Here is a 7614-nt window from a genome sequence, read left to right on the forward strand (position 1 = left end):
CATGGGGTGCAGTGGGCAAAGGTCTTAACAGACCTTGTGAAGCTGTTCTATTTGATTTCCCTCTTTGACATTTGTCATAAGTTGACACATTGGGCCTCATTATGACCCTGGCGGTAAGAACCGCCAGGGCCAACGGGGGCGGGAGCACCGCCGACAGGCCGGCGGTGCTCCCTTGGGCATTCTGACCGCGGCGCTTTGGCCGCGGTCAGAAAGGGAAAACCGGCGGTCTCCCGCCGGTTTTCCACTACCCCTAAGAATCCTCCAAGGCGGCGCAGCTCGCTGCGCCGCTGAGGGGATTCTGACAATCCTTACCGCCATCCTGTTCCTGGCGGCTCGCCCGCCAGGAACAGGATGGCGGTAAGGATTGTCGTGGGGCCCCTCTGCAGTGCCCATGCCAATGGCATGGGCACTGCAGGGGCCCCCGTAAGAGGGCCCGCTAGTATTTCACTGTCTGCGTAGCAGACAGTGAAATACGCGACGGGTGCAGTAGCACCCGTCGCACCTTCCTACTCCGCCGGCTCGATTACGAGCCGGCATCCTCGTGGGAAGGGAGTTTTTCCCTGGGCTGGCGGGCAGTCTTTTGGAGACCGCCCGCCAGCCCAGGGAAAAACTCATAATACCCTCCGCGGTCTTTTGACCGCCGAGCGGTATTATGGAGGGCTGAATTCTGGCGGCCTCCGCCGCCCGCCAGAATCAGAATGAGGGGCATATTGTCTTATCTGAGTTTTCATTTTTGGCCACCAAAATTCTCGTTGTATTAGATTTTGAGTCTTTTGAATTCCTTTGTGTCCAGCCAATTGATCGTGATGATAAGCCTGAAGAATTTTTTCTTGCAGCTCCACAGTCGGTAGTATGGCAAACCTTTTTTGATTTCTCTTCCTTGGCCTTCTTTGGACCACTTCAGCATTCCTTCGAATGTTAAGTTTTCTTGAATTTCTTTGGTTACATTTTCATACAATATGGCAGATATGAACTTCTCTTGTGGAATAATCAATTCTTTTTCTGGAGGCTCTTTAACTGCACCGGTATAAATTCGAGATAGAGCATCTGCCTTCCCATTTACTTTTCCTGGTCTGAAAGTGATAACAAAATCAAAGTCTGCAAAATATAGGGACCAACACAGTTGTCTAGCTGTTAGAGTTCGAGCTGATTTTAAAAACTGTAAATTTCGGTGGTCCGTGTAAACGGTCACTTTATGCTTGGCTCCCAAAATGTAATGCCTCCACTCACGAAAAGTTTCTTTGACTGCCATTAGCTCCTTATCCGCAATTGAATAATTTATCTCTGGTGGTGTTAATTTTCGAGAGAAATAGGCCACTGGATGTAATTGACCTGTGTCTTTATGACGCTGGGAAAGGATACTTCCAATGGCAACATCTGAAGCATCTGCCTCCACATAATATGGCTCATCTGGATTGGGGTGGAGCAAGATTGGAGCTGAGACGAAGGAATTCTTCAAAAAATTAAAAGCATTTTCAGCTTCTTTTGTCCACTCAAACTTCACTCCTTTCCTCATTCTTTACTTGATCTAATAAAACTGATACTAAAGGCAGTGGGTATCGATTCTTGATGGTAACCTGATTGAGGGTTCGATAATCAATGCAAGTTCGAAGACTCCCATCCTTCTTTGGTATGAAAAATAGTGGGGATGACACTGGAGATTCAGAAGGACGAATAAAACCATTAGCAAGATATTGATCCAAATACTCCTTTAAATGTTGATAGTCTGCTTCGGTCAATGCGTATATTCTGCTACATGGCAATATCGCACCTGGCTCCAGTTCAATTTTGCAGTCGTAGGGTCAATGTAGTGGCAATTTCTCAGCCTCCTTTTCATCAAAAACGGCGACTAAATCCTCATATTCTTTTGGGATTTCTGCTGTCTTTAGTGCACAGATCATTGAAGAGTGTGATGATAAACACGCCGCTTGGGACTTGGTGGACACTTCCACTCCATCATGAAAGCAATTCTCTTTGCAGTAAGAGGAATTCATCTTGATCGTTCTTTTGCTCCAATCAATTTGTGGATTATGTTCTGTAAGCCAGGACGCAAAATGAGTTGAAATTGTGGAGCATCTATCAAATTAAAGATTATCTGCCCTGATGTCCACCAAAACCTTGCATCTGAATTGGTTCGGTCTCATGGGAAATGGGTCCTGAAGAAACATTGGTTCCATCCACAGCTCTTACTACTTCCAAAGTAGATTTCTTTATAAATCGAATACCCTTTTTACGAGTGTATTTGATATCACAGAAGTTGCCCGTAGCTCCAGAGTCTATCATAACTGAGATCCCTTGAATTTCCTTAACTGATACTGTTTGTACCAAATGTGGCGCTGTGGTTTGTAAGGTATTCGCCACTCGTTGATCTAAAGGAGTTGTCTTGGGTTCTGCTTTCATCAGGGCAACTCCCTCTACTGATGAAGCTGGCCTTTTCCCGACTGAAGAGCTTTGGGTTTCTTGGGACAGTTTTTAACAAAATGCCCAGATGCACCGCAATATAAACATAGTTGATTCACTCTTCTTTTCTCTTTTTCTTCCTTAGATAAAGGACCTCGGATGGAACCGGGAGATCTAATGGCTTTGTCAATGTTTTTTTAGTAATATTGTACAGTAGCGCTGGCTTCACTGCAGCCCGGCCGAAAGTAAAGAGTACAGAGTACAGAGCTTGCTTTCTTTACCTTCAGTCATATAACGCATATAATTCTCTACAGAAATAAAACACTATTTGGGCTCTGGTACATTTAAAAGACAATCTGTATATAAGCTCTTTCATGCAGGGGCGTAACACAGCAAATCCCTTCAGAGAACCCTCATTCAGCCCAATGGCAAGCTCATAAATGTCTGTCAGCTATGAGAAACTTCGCGCCTACATCACATTTAGGGGTGGGGCACCATTTTGCATCATGACACTTTTTTCATAGCTTTTGTGAAGTAATACCTCTCCTCCAACGTTCATGCAAATTGGGGGCATGCTATATCTAGTTTCAGAATTTCAGGGGCCAGCAGATGTGGAGTGACTTATGGTAAAATATACAATATCTCGGAAGGGTGGTGCAGCTGACAAGTTGTCAGGAAAGTGATCAAATCAGGCACATGTTCAGGATGCTACTTATTTTCTGTCTTCTCAGCAGCCATCACACGAATGCTTGAATGCTTTTGATAATTTCCTCAGAACTAAGTATGACCCTTCCTGCATCCTGCGTACAAGAATGTCTGCACAGCCCACCCAGCTGCAAAATGGGGTAATGATGAACTGCGTGTTCAGCATGTGGTGACTGTTGGCTCTGGATTTTTGAGACCGAGTGTGGCAGAATCCCTCTTTCTGGCGAGGACGTAATGCCAATAACATAAGACAAACAAGCCTTCTGTTTGCAGGGCACTAGAAGTTAAAAAGAACAAAATAGTACCTCCATCACGTCAGGAGCAATGGATGGGTTTTCTTTAAGTTGAATCAATTAGGGCTTGATCCTGGCTCCACACAGAGGAAAAGAAATGATGCCAGGCATGCCTTGACAAGTTACGAGGCTGTCAAGAAGAGTGCCACACAAATCCACAAATGGTGAGCGACAGGCGGGCTCCAAGCCCTTTACTGAACACAACAGAGTCTTGCAAGCGAGGCGCATGCACTAGCGCATACACTTGCAATCTCAACCCTAAAAATGGTCTTTAAGGAATTCTTTGACCCCCAGACAAATATCGACCGTGAATGCTACATGTTCATCAAAACCTGGTAAACAGGGGAGGAGCCAAGATGTGGACAGAGCGGACGCAGATCCTGCATGCTTTCTGACCAGCGTTGGAAGAAACAGCTGCCCACTAATGGAAATAGCTTCCTATCCTGCATGCACTGCCACAACTGCCCTTGAGAATAATCTAGCATCAGATCCCGACTGGCTGTGAGATGAGCACTCCCTCTTGAAATGATTTCATGGAACTCTGGGAAGACTCATGGCAAACAAGATAGCTGGCATCCCTGCAACCCAGTAGCAGAAGGAGACGGGTATGCCCATCACAGCTGAAGCAAGCTGCTGAGTAGAGACAAATTAAGGGGTAAAAAGAAGTCGTGGAAATTCCCACCCCTGCCACCGTAAGGTGAGCACTGAGGGTGAAGCAGCAATGGCAACCAGAGAGCTGCGACTGAGTGGGCGGCGGGAGAGAGAGGCCTCGGGCATTGGGGGATCTCTAAAGCTTGGGGTGCACACTGGATGTGCCAGGAGAGCAGTGGCACACTGCGGACCTCAAGGAGCTGGGAAGGGGCATCATGAGTGTTGATAAGGCAATCTGAAATTCCCTATATTTTGAGCTGCACACTAACAGAGCCTGGGAGCAGAGGACCCTCGTGAATCATGGGGAGGAAAGTGGAAGAATAATGGATCTGACAAAGAAAAGCATATTTAAAACCTTAATTGTCAGGGGCAGTAGACTATTTCTCTAAGCAGCATGCATAGAATCCACGGCACTCTCGAGACATGCATGAAGCAAGCAGACAGATAGATGTTCTGAAGTAAAGAACATGCCCTGTTGCGGTTCAGGAGGCTGCAAACCTGGAGGTGGACATACGGAGAAAGGAGAGAATATATAAAGAGACGTCCTCAAAAGTAGACTTCAGGCAGCTCACTAACTTACAAGACTATCTCAGAGCTTTATACACCAATAGGGCTGAACATCCATGCTATATCTCAAATGGGACTTTTATATATCAGAAACTACAGTGGCACTCCATCTAGTCAGGCACTTAAGAGAGAATGTGTTAAGGAAATAAGGACTGAGACAGGAGTTATCTCTCAAACAGAGGGCGATAAGCTTGAGGCATTCCACATGTACTATACTAAACTATATTCTAGAGATGAACTTAAGATAAGCAGTAAGAAGCAATTCCTAGCAGAGACTGTGTTGTCCTGTCTAATAGATGCCCTACGACAAGCCCTAGACTCTGTGATTTTCCAGGAGGAAATAAGGCTTGCCATGAAAAGTCTGAAGCAAATAGAAGCAAATAGAAGCTCCCAGCCTTGATGGGCTTACAGATCCTCTCTATAAAACATTCCAGGACCTCTTTGTTCCAAACTAGAGAAATTATTCAAATATATAGCACAACAAGGGGAAGCCGTGAGTAAAATAGGGCCGGCAACAATCTCCATCCTTCACAAACAGATCAAGAACCCTCACCTGTATGCCTCCCACTACCCCAAAGCACTAATAAACACAGACCTTAAATTGTATTTTAAAATCCTTGCAAGTAGCATGGAACAGGTCCTTCCCTATTTGTCCCACACAGACCAGTCTGGCTTTATAATCTCTAGTGGACACATGACGTCTGGAGGATGATTCACCTGGTCTAGCATGTTAAAAAACTGTAATATCTGCAATTGTGGTGTCCCTTGATGTCAAAAAGTCCTTTGTCGGGGTGGACTGGTCCTTTCTGAGGCTGGGAAAAAAAGGGAGATTAAACCGACAATTTATAACTATGTAATTTGCACTGGCAAGGCCTGCCCTGAATGGATTATATTTGGGAGCAGTAAATTTGGAAACTCTCTTCTCTTTGCCTTAACCCCTTCTGTGCAGAGGACGTAACCATTACATCCTCGGCCATGAGCTCGGAGGGAGCGCTAGCAGTCCCTCCGTGGGCTTCCCTCCCACCCCCCAAGGCCGGGATGGAAGGGGAAGCCCTTCCCCTTGCACCCCGACCCCCAGTGATGTCTGATGATGTTGGCATAAGGGGAGCGGCCCCTTGGGCAAGGGTTGCTCCCCAGGGGGGCAATTTTTTTCAAGGCCTGTTCTGCCCACCCCCTGGGGCAGATCAGCCTATTGTTATTAGAATGATCTGCCCCCGGGTGGGGGGGGTAGAAACCTCCCGGCGCCAGGGATTTTAATTTTTTTTTTCACATGTGGGGAGCGACCCCTTAGGCACGTGTCGCTCCCCTGGGGTGCAAATTGTATTTAGATCATTTTTGCCCCTCCTCCCCTTGGGGGCAGGTCGGCCAATTTTTGTTAGGCCAATCTGCCCCCAAGGGCCACAGAAACCACTAGACACCAGTGATCTTTATTTTTTTGCATCAATTTCATGCAAGGGGCCTTAGGCAAGGGTCATTCCCCTGGGGGTGCAAATTTATTTTAGGCCATTGGGGGCAGATCGGCGTATTTCTATTAGGCCCCAGGGATTGGTGTGTGTGTTTTCTTTAGGGGGGCAGCCCCTTGGGTAAAGGTCGCTCCCCATGGGGGCACATTACTGTTGCCCATATCTGCCCCCCTTGGGGCAGATTGTCCTATTTTTGGAAAGCCCATCTGCCTCCAAGTGGGGGCAGAAAGCCTACCAGAGACCAGGAAAGATTTTTTTTCCAAAATAAGAGGGCGGGGGTATGGCCATACCTCCACCCCAAATAAAAGGGGACAAAGTTGTTCTGCCCACCAGTATGCAGATGGGGCAATTGCCCCTCATCCACACCCCGTGGGGGCAGAAAGTCTACTAGATGCCAGGGAATTAAAAAAAAAAAATAGTGGGTGGTGGCTACCAACCAGTGTGGGCATGGTTATGCCCCCACCCCAACTGAAGGGGGTAACAGTTGTTCAGCTCTCCCCGCAGACTAAAACATCTTATCCCACGGCAAGCAAGAGGACATTTGATTATTTGGGGTTTTGGTTTTACATTTGGGCCATGCGAGCTTGGCTAACTCTCAAAATTGGCCCACTTGGAATGGTGAGGGCTGCACTTTATGGACTTTGGGATACTGCCATGTAGAAAAATACACAAGACCTAGACACATCTGAAAACTAAACATCTGGGTTATTCCAGGGTGGTGTGTTTCACATGCACCCAGCACCATTTTCTTACCCACAATGCACTGCAAACCTCCAACTTTGCTGGAAATCACACATTTTGCCCACATTTTTGTGATGGAACCTTCGGGAATCTGGAGGAATCTCCAAAATTCCTACCGCCCAGCATTGTCTCATCTATACCGATAGAAATTCTGCTGCACTTGTCAACCCCAAATTTTTTTTTTTTTCAAACTGCCCTTTTGGACCCGCTTTGGTTCCCCCTCAATTTCAACATGTGTTTGGCTCTTCCCTGTCACAAGCACTTGGCCCACCTACACAAATGAGGTATCTTTTTTACCGGGAGACTGAGGGGAACGTTGGGTGGTATGAAATTTGTCCCGGTGCCGTGATCCCACACAGAAATGTGATTTTTTAGCTAAATGTGAGATTTGCTGAGGATTCTGCGTAAGAAAACATTGGGGGATCCACACAAGTTACACCTCCCTGGACTCCCTAGGGTGTCTAGTTTTCAGGAATGTCTGGGTTTGGTAGGCTTCCCTAGATGACTGCTGAGCCCAGGACCAAAAACGCAGATGCCCCCGCAAAAACAGGTAGTTTTGTATTTGATAATTTTGATAGTGTTTTGGGGCATTTCCTTTCGCGGGCAGTAGGCCTACCCACAAAAGTGAGGTACCATTTTTATCAGGAGACTTGGAGGAACACTCCAAGGGACTTGGCTCCTCTCAGATTCCAGAACTTTCTGTAACCGAAATGAGAGGAAAAAGTGTTTTTTGGCCACATTTTGAGGTTTGCAAAGAATTCTGGGTAACAGAACCTGGCCAGAGCCCCATGTCA

The sequence above is a fragment of the Pleurodeles waltl genome, chromosome 10 (genome assembly GCF_031143425.1).
Source record: "Pleurodeles waltl isolate 20211129_DDA chromosome 10, aPleWal1.hap1.20221129, whole genome shotgun sequence".
NCBI classification, from domain to species: Eukaryota; Metazoa; Chordata; class Amphibia; order Caudata; family Salamandridae; genus Pleurodeles; species Pleurodeles waltl.